Source organism: Dasypus novemcinctus, chromosome 14 (assembly GCF_030445035.2).
Source record: "Dasypus novemcinctus isolate mDasNov1 chromosome 14, mDasNov1.1.hap2, whole genome shotgun sequence".
NCBI classification, from domain to species: domain Eukaryota; kingdom Metazoa; phylum Chordata; class Mammalia; order Cingulata; family Dasypodidae; genus Dasypus; species Dasypus novemcinctus.
Window position 1 is genome coordinate 39,950,231 of NC_080686.1, and position 17,835 is coordinate 39,968,065.

The 17,835-nt window shown below is 34.1% G+C and overlaps 1 long non-coding RNA gene across 1 annotated transcript in view; it reads left to right on the forward strand.

Annotated features, from left to right (window-relative positions):
• LOC131273264 (uncharacterized) overlaps positions 1-16,240 on the forward strand; it is a 254,749-nt gene extending 238,509 nt beyond the window's left edge. The window contains exon 6 of the long non-coding RNA XR_009180424.1: positions 13,167-16,240. This is a non-coding gene — a long non-coding RNA (uncharacterized lncRNA). The remainder of the gene's footprint in view (positions 1-13,166) is intronic.
• The last annotated feature ends 1,595 nt before the right edge of the window (positions 16,241-17,835 follow it).

A 17,835-nucleotide genomic window follows, 5' to 3' on the forward strand; every position in this document is an offset into this window, starting at 1 on the left:
ATTATCTTCATGATAGTAGTTGCCAGAACAGCTCTTCTGCCCTCATTTTCTAAGGGTTCTATTGGTTCCATTTTTATAAATCGTTTCCTTACATTTTTTTAAATGACTGCAGTTTTTTTTAGCTTTTATTATTAATAATAATTAACTTAATTATTAACTTAATATTAACTTAATCAAGTTGTTTAACTTGATTTCAATTCCAAAAAAATAAAATTACAGAAAGGCAACTCAACAAGTCATTGCAACAATCATTGCTCTTAAAAGTGTTCTGTAGTGCACTTTTATCTCATCTAATTCCCACTACTTACTTAGTTATTCCTCCAGTGTTCATAAAGATACACAGATGAACACAGATTAGTTAAATTACATAGTCAAGTTCCCCTTATTATTGAAAAGAGGAAAAAAGAGGAAAAAAAACTTAGCTCATGAAACCAAATCCCATATTCTTTTTTTTGACCTTTAATACTAGTATAGTACCAACTTTGCTTTGCTACAAAAACATTTCAATGTTGTTGTTAGCTATAGTATATAAATTACATTATATTTTCCATATATCACCACATTCTTAACAATTTGCAGCAGAAGAACATTCCTATATTTATATTATTAACCACAATCCCTATCTACTGCCAAAATCATTGTTATACATACCCCATATTATCCCCTAGCTGTCCTCCAACTGACATTAATCTCTCTACACTACTCATTTCAGCCACAATCGCATCCATAAATCAACAGTGTTTGTTATATTCCTTATAATGTGTTACTGTCAAGTCTAACCATTACCATGTATTTACATTTGACCTTATTAAACATTCTACATATATCCAGCATCTTCTCCCCCTTCTCATCCTGCATTCCAACTCCTGCCAATCTACCCTTCATAGTCCAACTCCATAAGCCAACTAATTTTATTTAGTTCATATCAGTGAGACCATACAATATATTTCCTTTGTGTCTGGCTTATTTCATGCAACATAATATACTCAAGGTCCCTCCATGTTTTCATGTACTTCCCCAATTGATTTCTTCTTACAGCTGAATAATATTCCATTGTAAGAATATACCATATCTTGTTTATCCATTCATTGGTTGATAGACACTTAGTTTGTTTCCATCCTTTAGCAATTGTGAATAATGCCACTATGGACATTAGTGTGCAAATATCTACTTTCATCCTTGCTTTCAGTTCTTCTGAATGTATTCCTAGTAGCAGGATTGCCATATCATATGGCAGTTCTATATTTAGTTCTTGAGGAAGCACCAAATTATCTTCCACAGAGGCTGCACCATTTTACACTCCCACCAAAAATGAAGAAGTGTTTCTATTTCTCCACATCCTCTCCAGCACTTGTAGTTTTCTGTTTTTTTTTTTTTAAATAATGGCCCTTTTGTATGGTGTGAGATGATATCTCATTGTAGTTTTGACCTGCATTTCCCTAATAGCTAGTGATGTTGAACATCTTTTCATGTGTCTTTTGGCCATTTGTATTTCCACTTGGAAACATGTCTACTCAATTTTTTGCCTATTTTAAAATTGAGTTGCTAGTCATTTTGTGCTTAAGCTGTGCAACCTCTTTATATAACATGGAGATCAAGCTTTTATCAACTATATGGTTCCAAAGATAGTTTCCTATTGAGTTGACTCTTTTTACTTTCTTAACAAAATTGTTTGAAATACAAAAGTGTTTAATTTTGAGGAAGTCCCCTTTATTTATTATTTCTTTTATTGCTTATGCTTTGGGTATAAGGTCCAAGAAATCACCACCAACTACAGGATCTTGAAGATGTTTCCCTACATTTTCTTCTAGGAGTTTTATGGTTCTAACTTTTATATTTAGGTCCTTGTTCCATTTTGAACTATTTTTTTATAAGGGGTGAGATAAGTGTCCTCTTACTTTCTTTTAGATATGGATATCCAGTTTTCCATACACAAACATATATACAATCTAGCATACATACAACTAGTAACATACAAAACCTAAAATTTCCCATTTTAACCACTTTCAAATATACAAATTCAGTGGTGCTAATTATATTCACCATCTATTGCCAAATCTTTTTCACCACCTCAAAGGGAAGCTTGTACCAATTAAGCATTGACTTCCCATTTCCTACCTTCCCATCTCTGTAAACTGTACTCTAGTTTATGACTCTATGAATTTTATTCTAATTAATTCATATCAGTGGGATTATGCAATATTTTTCCTATTCTCTCTTGTTTAGTTCACTCAGCATGATGTCATCAAGGTTCATCCATGTCACATGTATCAGAATGTCATTCCTTTTTAAGGCTGAATAATATTCCACTGCATATTATTTTAGTTTGTTAAAGGCTGTCAAGGCAATACACCAGAAATGGATTGCTTTTACAATGGGGGTTTATTAATGGATAAGCTTACAGTTCCAAGGCTGTGAAAGTGTCCAAATCTAGGGATCATTAAAAGAAGCTTTCCCCTGAGTCACTGCTGTGAGTGACTAAGCAGGCACATGGCAGAGCACAATGGCAGTGTCTGCCTATCCCTGCCTTCTCCTCTAGGCATTGTTGTTTTCAGCTTCTTGCTTCTGTGGCTTCTTTTAGTTTCTGTGTTCTGTTGATTTTAGCTTCTGGCTCTCTGGGCCTTTTCTCTTAGAGTCTGGGAGTTTCTCTCCTTGCCCTTCCACTGATTCTAGCCATTGGCCTCTGGGACCTTCTCTCTCAGCCTATTGGGCTTTGTCTTTGAGCTCCTGTGTGTGTCTGCAGCCTTCCCTCTTTGTATTATTCCAGTTTATAAAGGGCTCCAGGAAGAGGGTTAAGATCAATCTTGGGTCATGCAATCTAATCAAAGGTCCTTAACTTAAGTAATTTAACCAATATGCACAGGAATGTATCAGCTCTAAGGTCATGATCTTCTGGGGTCCACCCAGCTTCTAACTGTCATACACATACATACCACATTTTGTTTATCCATTTACCTGTCGATGGACATTTGTATGGCTTCCATCTCCTGGCAATTGTGAATAATGCTACTATGAAGAGTGGTGTACAAATATCTGTTTAAGTCTCTGCTTTCAAATTTTTTAATATACCTAGAAGTGGGATTGCCAGGTCATATAGTAACTGTGTACTTAACTTTCTGAGGAACCATCAAACTATTATTCACAGTGGATGTACCATTTAACATTCCCAAGAATAATGAATGAGTGTTCCTAATCTTTCACATTCTCTTCAGTACTTGCTATTTTCTTCTTCTTTTAAAAGATAATAACCATTCTAGTGGGTATGAAGTGGTACCTCATTGTGGTTTTGATTTGTCTTTTCCTAATAGTTAATGATATTGTGCATCTTGTGTGCTTATTGGCCATTTATATATCTTCTTTGGAGAAATGTCCATTCAAATCCTTTGCCCAATTTTTAATTGGGTTGTTTATCTTTTTTTGTTGAGTTGTAGGATTTCTTTATATATTCTGGATATTGAACCCTTATTGAACATGTGGTATCCAAATATTTGCTTACTTCTGTATTTTTCTTATCATGATGAAGTCTTTTGATGCACAAATGATTTTCATTTTGATGAAGTTCCATTTATCTATTTTTTCTTTTGTAGCTAATTTTTTAGGTATAAATTCTAAGAAAACGCTGCCCATCACAAGGTCTGAAGATGTTTCATTATGTTTCTTTATAGGAGACTGTCACAAATCAGTTGACCACAAATGTGAGAGTTTATTTCTGAACTCTCAATTAGACCCCACTGGTGTGCATGTTTGTTCTTGTACCAAACACCATGCTGTTTTGATGACTGTACTTTTGTAATAAGTGTTAAAATAAGGAAATGTGACTACTCCAAATGTTTTTTTCAAGATGGATTTGACTTTAAAGGAGCACCTTACTCTTCCATATAAATTTAATGACTGACTTTTCCATTTCTGCACAAATGTCTACTTTAATTTTGATTGATTATATTGACTCAGCAAATTGCTTTGGTTAGAATTGATATCTTAACAATATTTAGTCTTCCAATCCATGAACATAGAATGTTTTTCCATTTATTTAGTTCTTTGATTTCTTTCAGAAATGTTTTTTTTTCTTCTGTAAACATGTCTTTTACATTTTTTGGATACATTTATTCCTAGATATTTGATTCTTATAGTTGCAACTGAAAGTGGAAATCTTTCCACTTTTCCATAATTTCCTGTTCAAATTGTTCATTACTAATTTATAAAAGCACCACTGATTTTTTGCTTGTTAATCTTATACACAAACACTTTGTTGAATTATTTTATTAGCTCTAGTAACCTTGTTATGGAGTTTTCAGGATTTTCATTAATGGAGGATCTGCATTTTTTAGGTATAAATTTTTTTGCCATCTGCAAGGGGAAAGTTTTACTTTTTCCTTTCCAATATGGATGCCCATTTTTCTCTTTTTCTTGCCTAATTGCTCTGGCAAGAACTTCCAGTACAGTGTTGAATGATAGTAGTGAATGCAGCCATCCTTGTTTTTTTCTTGATCTTAGGGATAAAACTTTAAGACTTTCACCACTGAGTATGATGTTAGCTTTGGAATTCTCTTACATGTCCTTTATCATATTGAGAATGTTGCCTTCTATTCCTAGTTTTCTGAGCATTTTTATCAAGAAAATGTGCTGGATTTTGTTAAATACCTTTTCTGCATGATTTGGATGATCATGTGGGTTTTTTTTTTCCCCTTGTTCTATTATTGTGGTGCATTGCATGAATTGATCTTGTATTGAACCACCCTTGTCTACCTGGATAAACCCCACTTGATCACGGAGTGAAATTTTTAAAATATGCTGTTGTATTCAGTTTCTTAGTATTTGTTTAGCACTTTTGCATCTATATTCATAAGGAATATTATTCTGTAATTTCTTTTCTTGTCTCTATCTTTCTCGGACTTTGGCATTAAGGTGATGCTGGCCTCATAGAATGAGTTAGAAAATGTTTCCTCCTCTTCAATTTTTGGATGAGTTTGAGCATAACTGGTACTAACTTATCTTGAAATGTTTGGTACAATTCATCTGTGAAGATATCTGAGCCTTGGTTTTTCTTTGTTGGGAGGTTTTGGATTACTGATTAAATCTCTTTACTTGCCATCAGTCTGTTGAGATGGTCTATTTCATCTTGAGTCAATGTGGGTAGTTTGTATGTTTCTAGGAATTTGTCCATTTCATCTAGGTTAAATAGTTTGTTGGCATACAGTTGTTCATAGTATCCTTTTACAATCCTTTTGATTTTTGTGGAGTTGGTAGTAATGTCACAGAACAACATAACAGATATAATAATAATTTAAAAGTTTGAAATATTGTGATAATTACCAAGATGTGACACAGAGATGCAAAGTGAACACATGGTGTTGGAAAAATGGTGTCAGTAGAATGGTTTGACACAAGGTTGTCACAAATCTTCAATTTGTAAAAAGTGCATTATCTGAAAAGCACAGTGAAGTGAAGCACAATAAAATGAAGTATGCCTATACTAATAATGGAGGTCTTTCTCCTGCCATTTTACTATTTGGTCTTTGTAACTTTTATACCTTTCTTGTCCAACAATTCTTCTGTTAATGCATACTTCCATATGTATTTGATTTCTTATAGTGTCATAATTTGAGTCCCTTTTTTCCTTCTGTATCTATTTTTCACATATTTACTTTGTGGTTATTATGGGCTGTAATTTAACATCCTAAATTTATAAACAACCATACTTGATTTTATACCAACTTATCTTCAGTAGTATGTACTGTTCCTGTACGCTTCTGAGCGCCACCTTTTTGTTGTACATGGTACAAATTATATTTTTACATATTGTATTCAAAACCATAGATTTATCATTACTTTTTATGCATTTGTATTTTAGAAAGTATAAGATGTAAAAAATGGATATGGCCACCTTTACTGGAGATTTTTATTTCTTTATGCCACTTTGATCCTGTCTAATTCCCTTTATTTTCAGGTTGAAACATTATCCTTAGGTGTAGTGGTGACAAACTCTCTCAGCTTTTGTTTATCTGGGAATGCTTTAATCTCTCCCTCATTTTTTAAAGACTGTCTTGCTGGATTTAAAATTCTTGCTTAGCATTTCTTTTCCTTTCAGCACTTTAAATATTTTATTCCACTGTCTTCTTGCCTCCATAAGTTCTTATGAGAAATCGGCATCTGATTGGAGTCACTTGTGATAAAATGTTGTTTTCTCTATCAGGTTTCTGAACTTTCTCCTTGTTCTTGGCTTTGTACAATTTGCCTACAATGTGTCTGGGCATGGTTCTCTTCAAATTATCCTGTTTGGTGTTCATCGGGCTTGTGGAATGTGACTTTATGTCTTTGGTTAAATTTGGGAGTTTCCTGCCATTATTTCTTTGAATATTCCTTCTGCACCTATCTTTCTTTCTTCGACTCCTGTAATGCATATATTGGTATGCTTGATGTTGTAACACAGGTCTTTAGGCTCTGCTCACTTTTTGCATTATTTTTTCTTTCTACTACTCAGCCTGAATCATTTCAATTATTTTATCATTGAGTTCAATAATTCTTTCTCTGACAGCAGCAATATGCTATTGAAATTCTCTAGGGAATGATTTTATTTCAGTTATTGTTACTGTGTTACTCATCTCCAGTATTTCTGCTTTGTCTCTTTTTAAATTTCTCTGTCTTCATTGAGATTCTGATATTGCTAATTTGCCATTTTCTTGATAGCCTTTAGTTCTTTCTCAGTGTATCCTTTCTCTCTTTGATCATGTATTAGTCAGCCAAAGGGATGCCAATAAAAAGTACCAGAAATCTGTTGGCTTTTATAAAGAGTATTTATTTGGGGGTAGAGGCTTAACAGTTACAAGGGCCTAAAGAGTTCAACTCAAGGCATCATAAAAGGTATTTTCTCATTCAAAGTCTGTTGCCATGTGTTGACATAAGATGGTGGGTGATACCTGTGACTTTTCAGCCTTTCTCTCTCTTTAAGCTTTTGGGCCCAGCTTCTTCTGATCTCAGCTATAGGCTGGAGGGCTTGTTTCTTTCTGGACTCAGCTGCTCGGTTCTCTTCTGGAAGTCAGCTGTAAACTACCAGATGAATGGCTCATCTCTCTTCCCTGGGCCACAGGATCAAAGCTGACAAGTTCTCTCCTCTTCTGTGTCTGTGGAGCTCTCTGTATTCCTCTGTGTATCATCTCTGTGTATCTACTTCTGTGTTTTCCTTGAGCAAGTGTTCATTTATATACCAAGGGTGCAGATATTCAACTCTGCATGCCCTAATGATGTGGTCCAATTAGAGCCCTAATCTTAACATAATCAAGTGAACTTAAACCTTTGAATTTAATACAATCAAAAGGTATCATGCCCAGAGGAACAGACCAGTTTACAAACGTAATTTTTTTTTCTCTCCCCTTCCTCTCGCCCCCCCACCCCGGTTGTCTGTTCTCTGTGTCTATTTGCTGCGTCTTCTTTGTTCACTTCTGTTGTTGTCAGCAGCACAGGAGTCTGTGTCTCTTCTAGTTACATCATCTTACTGCGTCAGTTCTCCGTGTAGGCGGCACCATTCCTGGGCAGGCTGCACTTTCTTTCGTGCTGGGCGGCTTTCCTTACGGGGTGCATTCCTTGCGCGTGGAGCTCCGGCAGGGCACTCCTTGCGCACATCCGCACTGTGCATGGGCCAGCTCCACACGGGTCAAGGAGGCCCGGGGTTTGAACCGCAGACCTCCCATGTGGTAGACGGACACCCTAACCACTGGGCCAAGTCTGCCCCTACAAACATAATTAATATCTCTTTGGAATTTATAAATAATATCAAACTGCCACAGAGCATATTGAATATTATATTTTTTAAGTCTTTGTCCAGTATGTCCAAAGTCTGGTATTCTTCATTGATGGTTTCTGGGGGTTTATTTTGTCCCTTTGTCCGATCCATCATTTCCTTTTTCTTTCTTTTCTTTTTCCTTTTTGTTTTATACTCTTTTGTTGCACTTTTTTTAAAGTTTTAATGTATTATCTCTTGGATTTAGTCCCTGAGTTGTCTGCTACTTAAGTTTGAGTCCAGCTAGTGATAAGATAGACATTTCCTTGAGTGCTAGGTGCTAAGAAATCAAAACAATACAAAAAATACTTTCCAAAGACTTCACAAAGTAGTTCTGTATTAACTGTTTTTGTCCCACTATGAAGACGATAACCCAAGGTGAAAGTGTGGGGTCCTCTCTGTCTTTTCTAAGCATGTTAAATGTCCCAGTCATGGGCTTTTGGCCTTAAGAATGCCCCTATTTACAGGAATCTGAATGCCCCTTCTACCACCTGTGCAATATACACCTCCCTCCCTATGTGTTCTATTGAATGTCTTAAAGTTGGTAATCCTTTCTCCCAGGCTGCTTTAATTTAATTGTTTCTTACACTGTTTTAGCTGTCCACAAGCTGCTTCTGCATACAGGGCAAGTTCTGGGACAGTGAGACAGAGATGAGTGTCTTGGTTTAGTCCTTTTATACTGCCACTTGGTAGACTAGCAATGATACACAGGCATCCCAGCTTAGAGCCTAGAGTAGAGGTTGCTCTACTCCCTCTGGAACAGGGCCAGTGATCACAATGAGGGTTCAGGCCAGCTCCATACCATGCTATAGAGGTGGTATGGGAGGTGCCAACAAGGGGCCACAAGTTTCTCCTACTGGTTTCAAGTTATGTTTTCTTGATTCAGCACTTGTTCAGTTATTGCAACCATTTTATTGCTTTCCAGAGTTTGGAGGAAGATGGTTCTGCCAGTTTTTGCTAGTTCTTCAAAGATTTTTTGGTAGAACAGATCCCTGGGCACCTTATGTTACTATTGTGATCTGTCTGTCTTCAGTATAAACATTCATAAGGGGCATTAAGCTGTGTTTTTCTCTTCTTGTGATATCTTTTTTGGTTTGGGTATCAGTGTGACACTGGTCTAATGGAATGGCATATTTGGAAGATTTTGTAAAGCATCTGTATTATTTTTCTTTAAACATTTGGTAGAATAATGGTGAATCCATCCAGTCCTTGATTTTCCTTTGTCAGATGTTTTTTAATTACTATCTTGATAATTGTCACAAATATACTTTGATTTTCTATTTCTTCTTGAGTAAATCTCAATAGTTAGTGTGTTTCTATGAATTTGACCATTTCATAATCTATGTTATCTAATCTGTTGACATACAATTGTTCACATTAATGCTTTATAATTCTTTTTATTTCTGTAAGGTCAATAATAACATAGCATCTTTCATTCCTTATTTTAATAATTTGAATATCTTTCTTTTTCCTTCTTCATTTATAGAAATGATTATCAATTTTATTGATCTTTTTAAAAATCAGCTTTTAGTTTCATAGACTCTTGCCATTCTTTTTCTTTACTCCATTGCTTTTGTTTCCACTCTAATGTTTATTATATCCTTTCTTATGCTTACTTTTGGTTTATTTTGCTCTTATTCTAGTTTTATAAGGTGGAAGTTTAGGTTCTTTTTTTTTTTTAAAGATTTATTTTATGTATTTCTCTCCCCTTCCCACCCCCCTCCCCATTTGTCTGTTCTCTATGTCCATTTTGCTGTGTGTTCTTCTTTGTCCACGTCTGTTGTCAGCAGCACAGAAATCTGTGTGTTTCTTTTAGTTGTGTCATCTTGCTGCATCAGCTCTCCGTGTGTGCGGCCCCATTCCTGGGCAGGCTACACTTTCTTTCACACTGGATGGCTCTCCTTATGGGGCCCACTCCTTGCGGGTGGGGCTCATGGGCCAGCTGCACACGGGTCAGGGAGGCCCGGGGTTTGAACCGTGGACCTCCCATGTGGTAGACGGGTGCCCTATTCACTGGGCCAAGTCTGCTTCTCCATAGGTTTTTGATTTGAGATCATCTAATATAACTATTTAATGCTATAAATTTCTCTATAATTACTGCTTTACTTGCATTTTCATCCTTTTCAAGGTAATTTTAAGTTATTTTTGTGATGTTTTTCCTTTGAGTCATTGGTTATTTAGGAGTGCATTGTTTAATTCCTATATAACTATGAATTTCCCAAATTTTCCCTCTATTAGTGATTTCTAATTTCATTCTGTTGTGGTAGAAGATCATACTTTGTGTGGTTTCAATATTTTTAAAATTATGGAGTCTTCTTTTATAGTCTAGTATATATGGTCTATTCTTTAGGATGTTCTATGTGCACTTAAATAGAATGTGTATTCCCTGTTGTTTATTGGAGTTCTATAGATGCATGTTATAGTGTTATTGTGTTGTTGGCTCATAGTGTTGTTTAAATTATTTGTTTCCTTTTTATTTTTCTCTCTAGTTTTCCTATCCATTAATAAAATTGGAATATTGTTTTTGAATTGTCTATTTCTTCTATAAATTCTGTCAGTTTTTACTTCATGTACATTCAACTCTTATTGTGAGGTGCTTATATGTTATGTTTTCTTTATATTCTTGTCAGATTGACTTTTTAGTGTTATTTCCTTTCTTGTCACTCATAAAAATTTTTAATATCTATTTTGTATGATATTAGCGTAGCCATTTTCAGATCTCTTTTGATATTTGTTGTTTGATGTATTAGTCAAGGTTCTCTAGGGAAACAGAATCAACAGGAGATATCTGCAGATAGTTTGAGACTTTATGAGTCTCTCATGACTGTGGAAGTGCACAAGTCCAGGTTCTGCAGGCAGGCTGCAAAACAGGGGTTCCAGTGAAAATCCAGTGAAAGTCCTTGATGAATTTCTGGGAGACATTGGCTGTCCAAGGATGAAATTCTCTCTAAATGCTGAAATCACTTCCCCTTTTAAGGCATTCAACTGATTGGATAAAGCATCACTCATTGCTGAGGGCAATTTCCTTGGTTGATCCAGATGTTATCAGTCATCTATGCAGCAAAGTCACCAGTGACTAAAGCCCGTAAATGTCCTTGCATTACACTTAGCCCAGTGCTTACTTGACCAAATAACTGAGCACCTGGTCAGTTATTACCTGGTCAAGTTGACACATTAGCCTAGCCATCACATTTGGTATATCTCTTTCTCAACCTTTTACATGAAATCTATTTGTATCTTCTACTTTAAAGTGTATTTTGTAGCAATCATAGAGTTGGATCATGTTTCAATCTACTCTGCCAATTTCTGTCTTTTAATTGGAGTGTTTCATTTACATTTGATATAGTTGTTAAGATTGTATTTATGTATGCCATGTTTAATGGATATCTTGTGCATTCTTCATCTACCACATTACTACTTTTTTGGTTTAATTATATATTTTATATTGTACCACTTTAATCTCCTTTTTTGTTCTTTTACATCATTTTTTAGTTATTTTCTTAGTTTTTGCCCCGGAGATTGACATTAACGTCTTGACTTACAACAATTTATTTCAGATTAATATCAACTTATTTTTGGTAGTGCACAAATATTTGCTCATTTTTAGTTCCATTCCTTCCCCCTCTTTTGTACTACTATCATCACAGAAATCACAGCTTTTATACATTGTATTCACATTAATGCAAGTTCATAATGCTTTATATATTTGTATTTTAAATCAGATGGGTAAAGATAGGAGTTACTAATAATATATAAATTTATACTGTCCTTTATATTTACCTATTTAGTTACTTGTAATGATATACTTTATTTCTTTATGAAGATTAAAACGTGCTTTAATTTCAGTCCAAAGGACTATCATCAGTATTTCGAGAAAGTTAGTTTTTTTCCCATGAATGTTCTCTATTTTGGATTTACCTAATATTGTTTAATTGCAACTTCATTTTTGAAGATTACCTTTGTTAGGCATAGATTCTTGTTTGATAGTCTTTTTCCTTCATCTCTTTGAAAATTTCATTCCATGGTATTCTTCTTTCCATTTTCTGATGGAAAATCAGCTCTTGATGTTCTTGAGGATAATTTGTACTTGATGAATCATTTTTCTGCTGTTTTCAATGGCTTTCAACAGTTTGATTATGGTCTATCTAGAAGTGGATATCTTTGAGTTTATAGGTTTAGATTCAGAAGTTTCCCACCATTATTTTCTAAAAATATTTTTTCTGACCTTTTCCTCTCTCCTCTCCTGCAATTTCCATTATGCATATGTTGGCATACTTCATGGTACTCTATAATCTTTTTTCTGTTTGTGTCTCACAATTTTCTCTTCCTTTTTCTTCACTCTTTTCTCATTTTGTTTCTCGGAATGGAAATTCTCAATTGACCTATCATTAACTTCACCTATTCTTTTTTCTGCCTTCTGAAATCTGCTGTTGAGCACCTCTGGGTAATTTTTAATGTTAGTTGTGCTTTCAAATGCATAATTTCAATTTTGTTCTATTAAATAATTTCTATATATTTATTGATGTTCTCTCTTAGTGAGACATCATCTTCATACTCTCCTTTAGAGCATTAGACATGGTTTTCTTTAGTTCTCTGAATATACTAAGAATATTTGATTTAACATTTTGTCTATTCTATGTTTGGGCTATGTCTGGGCTTCCTCAAGACAGTTTTTATTGATTGCTTTTTTCTTGGGTTCAACAATAATGGATTCCATTCATTAAAGCTGACTTGGCTACAACCACTCCTGAGTGAATGCCCGATCTACCAGCAGCAGAGACCAATACTCAGTACCCAATCTGGCACCATACCCTGAGGTGATAAGCCTGCTAACTCATGGCAGGTTGATTACATTGGACCTTTTCCATCATTAAAGGGGCAACATTTTGTTTGTACTGGAATAGATGTCTGGATATGGGTTTCCATCCCTGTATGCAATGCTTCTGCCAAAACTACCATCCATGGACATATAGAATACATTATCCACCATCATGGTATTCCACACAGCTTTACTTCTTATCAAGGAACTGACATCACAGAAAACGCAGTGCAGCAATCAATGGGTCCAAGAAAGTCACTGGTATTATCATGTTCTTCATCATCTTGAAGTTGCTGGGTTGATAGAACAGTAGAATGGCCTTTTGAGGACTCAGTTGCAGCACCAATGGAGTGGTAATACCTTGTAGGGATGAGCAATGCTGTCCAGAAGGCTGTATGTGCTCTAAATGTGTATCTAATCTATGATGCTATTTCTCCCATAGCCAGAACTTGTGGGTCATGGATCCAGGAGTCAAGGGGTTGAAACAGGAACTCGCTAGTGCTCTTCATGATCCACAAGTAAGATTTTTGCTTTCTGTTCTTACAACATTATTCTCTCCTGATGTCTTAGTGCCAAAGGGAGATGTGTTTCCACATGGAGACCCAACAAAGAGTCCATTGCACTGGAAGTTAAGACTACCACTCAATCACTTTGGGTTTTTCATGTCTCTGAAGCATCAGGCAAAGACAGAAGTTATTGTACTGGCTGGAACAATTGATCTTCATTTTCAAGGTATAATAGGACTGCTACTACATAATGGAAGTAAAAACAATGCCTTATGGCATCTCTTCATACTATTTTGTCCTATGGTTAAAATCAATGGAGAAGTACAACAAACCATCCATGCAGGAGTATTAATGGCCCAAAATCTTTCAGGAATGAAGTTTGTGTCACCCCACCAGGCAAAGAACCATTGTGCTTATTGAGCTAAATGGAATATGGAATGGATAGTGGAAGAAAGTAGTTATAAATACCAGCTACAGAAACATGACCAGTTGCAAAAGGAAGGAGTGTAATTCTTATGAGTATTTCTTCCTTATTTTGTTATGAATATACTTGTGTGTGTGTGTGTATGACAAATATCTTTGTTTTTTCCCCACTCTTATTACATATGTTGTATTACATTATTGTATATAAATTATAGGGTATCAAGGATAAGAGTGAATATCACCCAAGAATTTAAGGACTTGCATCCTCTCCTGAAGAAAGGGGTAGTATGTTTTTGGGTATATGCAGTACAGTTGTATCATATTAGGGGAAAATATGAATATATCGTTGGTTTTATTTTGGGATGAAATATGGTTAAAGGACAAATGTGTGGGTGCCAAGTTGACAATGGGTGAATTGTAATGGTAATTTTCATGAGTTTACTTGTCTAGATTTTGGTGTCCAGTTGTTTGATCACACAGCACTAGCCCATTTGCTATAGTGAGGGTATTTTGTAGATGGATTTCCACCTGTAAACAGTTTTTTGCATCTGCAATCAATAAGAGAGATTGTCCTCATCCAGTCATTTGGAGGTTTAAAAAGTTTATCTGAGGATTTTAGAAATCAGAATTTCTTCTCCACTTCTCCAGGGGAACACAGACTTGCCAGACTTGAGAACCACCTTTATTGAAGTTTCCAGCTTGCAAGCCTGTCTTACAGAATTTGGACTTGCCAGCCTCAATGACTGTAATCCAGTTCCTCATAATAAATATTAGATAGATAGATAGATAGGTAAGTAGGTAGATATGATAGATGATAGATACATGATAGATTGCATTATTCAGTGTTCTCCAGAGGAACAGAACCTATGTATAGGTTATATATATATATATATGTATGTGTATAGTGTGTGTGTGTGTGTATATATATATAATTTTGAATAATACAATCTATCATATATCTAGTATCTATCCTATCTATGTATCTGCATATGAATGAATGAATGAATGAATGATGAATGAATCTATCTATATCTATTCATCTATCTAATCATCTCTCCACCTATGTATTTTAAATAATAACAATATATGATTTTGGTAAGAATCAAGTATGGAGCAAATACTTGGAGACCTTTCATGATGGGTAGCTAATGTGTAGAGAAAGAGAAAGTTGTTATCAGTATCTTAGGAGTTGACTCTCTGTAGGAAATTTTTATTTAATTCTCTGGACCATGGTAAATGGAGGGATTGGCAAGGCTTTGATCAAGGAGAAAACAAGTGTCTGTGTACATTTCTAACTCAGTGGAACTTCCTAACACTTCAGAGAGACTATTTGACAGTCTAGATTGAGGTTAATGAGTATTCTTTAACATGTTAAAAGTCCTGGTAAACGTAATTCATTTTCTAAGTAGTTAATGAATGTGCCTATAAGGTAAAGGAACAGCTCTCTTCAAAACAAAATATAGTGTTTCATTTTCTATAACCCTTTTATGGACCTTAGTTTGATTACTAGTCATACTGCTATTTTAAAAATAAGTTAGAAATCAATTTGACTAAACATATTTGCAATGTAATTTTCGCTTTGCTTTTATTTAATTTTATCTATATATATTAATGTGAGAGTGGGACCCTCAAAAAATTATAGGAAAAGAATCAGTGTAAAATGTAAAGACTAATTTCTATGAGGAAAGAGCAACATGTATTTGCTAAAGTAGTAATACAGTAATTTTTTGGATTAATTAGAGAGATTTTCTTTTTAAAAAAGCTTAGCACAAAAATTTGAAAATAATAATTTTATTTTTAAAGTATCTATTGCTTTATAGTTTTCAATACCCATTCATATGACTTTTTAAAAAAAATTTTGGTTTCTATTCCCCAACTATGGACATTTGTTTCATGTTCCAAATGAGGAAATTAGGTTTAGAGAAGTTAAAGATTTGCTCAAGGTCACAGAGCTGGGTCTAGAAACCAGAGCTTCTAAGTATATAGAGTTTCCTTTTTTTCCCGTTTTTCTAGCATGCTTCACTGCTTCTCAATGGAAATTATAACACAGAAAAGTCACATTAATGGGATATTGTCAAACTTAGCAGAAATTAATTAAAGTGCAGAGTATTCTTAATGTAAAATTTGATAGCAAATTGTTTTTCAGCAGCAAGTTGCAGGTAATTTTGCAGCTATCTAAGTGGCTTTTATTTCTGAAATTGTGTTGTACCTACTGCTATTTTCTTGCTCTTTGCATTCTTTGTCACTTTTAATATCTTTAGTGATTTTGAAATATTTGGTACTGGATCATTCTGCTGCAAATATGACCTGTCGTTGCAAAAAATGGACTGATTGAATCTGTCATACTGGTGGGATTTATAGTAAATTCACCACAGCACAAGTAAAACTATTAGAAATTGCATTGGTTTAAATGACTGAATATAAGAGACCTCTGATTTTATCAGCAGGCTGTTTTATATTTTCTCTCCAAATGACCATGGAGATTCTTAAAATTATATCAATTTTAATGTGCATATTTTGCTATGTTGATTTCTTTTTCAGCTCTGTTACAGGGCTTTGGCCTCTAAAATCTTTGTATTGAAATACTTTATGGGAATGATTAATGGTTTTATACTGTAAAATGTTATTCTTTGAAAACAATGAAAATATCTAAAATATTTCATTAAAATTTTATGATACATATTTACAGTAATGTGAATAAACTGCTTTTTAGTATATATCTATTAGGCTACTTTAAATCATTTACTACATTTACTTTAGCTTTCAGAATTCTCCACAGTTGAAATGGGACAAAATTATTAAGTAGGACCTATATCCTGGAGAAAGTTGCAGATGTTAATTATTTGGGAAATAATTCAATGATTTTGTTGCTGTCATTGTTCACAAAGTACTTGAAAGTCCTAGTAAAATAGTTTGAATAATTTTTAGCGCTAAAGTAAAAAAAAAAATTGCAAGTTTAGTTTTTCAATCCTTAATGTATAAGCTGATATTTTCTCAAAATGAAAATATCTCATTATTTTTATATAGATAAAATCTATTTTGCTTTATGTTTATCTCCACTTAATCACCTGTATTTTTAGATATTTCATATTTGATGTAGTTACGTTTCACTGTTTATTTTACTTTGTTAGCCTAACAGTCCAGTTTGATACTGTCCCTATCTGAATACTAAAGCTATAATAAAAAACCATTTTAATAGTCTTGTAAAACAGACCACATAAAACAAGAACATTTATTTTAGTTGAAGACACGTGCTAATTTTTTATTGAGAGATACATTAAACATTGATACATCCAACCTCTGATTGAACCTTCAGACTTGTCACATGTATGAGCTGTTGAAGATTTATTGCACAATATAAAATTAGGCATATACAGTAAACCTGATAGTAAATGACCTTTGCAGATGGGAAACTGCCAAAGAGAATAGTTGCACAATAGAAGGGGATTTGAAAAACACATTTAAAGACATTCAAAGATGAGTGATGGAAACTGAAAAACGTAAAAGAGAAAGAGCCATTCTCCAATGAAATGCATGCACAGAAAATTTACTTTCTAAAATGAATAGATTTTAACACCTCTAATTCATTTATTATTCTACAATTCATATTAAAGAATAGGCATTTAACTCTTAAAAATGCAAACATTCCTGTTCAGTCATGCAGGTTTCACAAAGCACTAATAAAATGCAAGTATTAAATGATCCCTAAAAAGGTGCAAATTAATAGAGTAATAAAGATACACATAAGGATGAATATTATGTGTCAAAAGCAAGGCACCCTGTGTTCTGACAGAAAGTTGATTTCATTGTGAATTGAATTTAGTGTATGCTTTATTCTGTTAGCTGTCCATTTCTGTCTCACTCATACTTAAGTTGATTGTCTATCAGCATCAACTTTCTTTTGTGGACAATTACAAATGTGCTTGCTGCAGCAAAAATTTACTGACAGAATGCCCTCGTGATTCTTTAATTGGAAATTTTAGAAATTAGAAAAATATTTTAATCTTTAACATTACTTGTTCAAAATATTTAAACACAAAAACTTTTATCAGGCTCCCAAAAGGATATATAAACTTTCTTTAAGGTAACTGCATTAATTCTTTATAAATGAGGGTAAGTCTATTTAAAAAAAAAAAAAACCACTTTAAACTCATAACTATCAGTAAAGACTGATAATAATGAGTCTGTCAAGAAATGAATAAATTTTTCTCATTATGGTAGAATAAAATCCATATTTGTAAAGTCTATTTTCTACAGTCAAATAAAAAGGTTGCCCCAGGTTTTAGTATAATTTTTGAACTTATATTTTC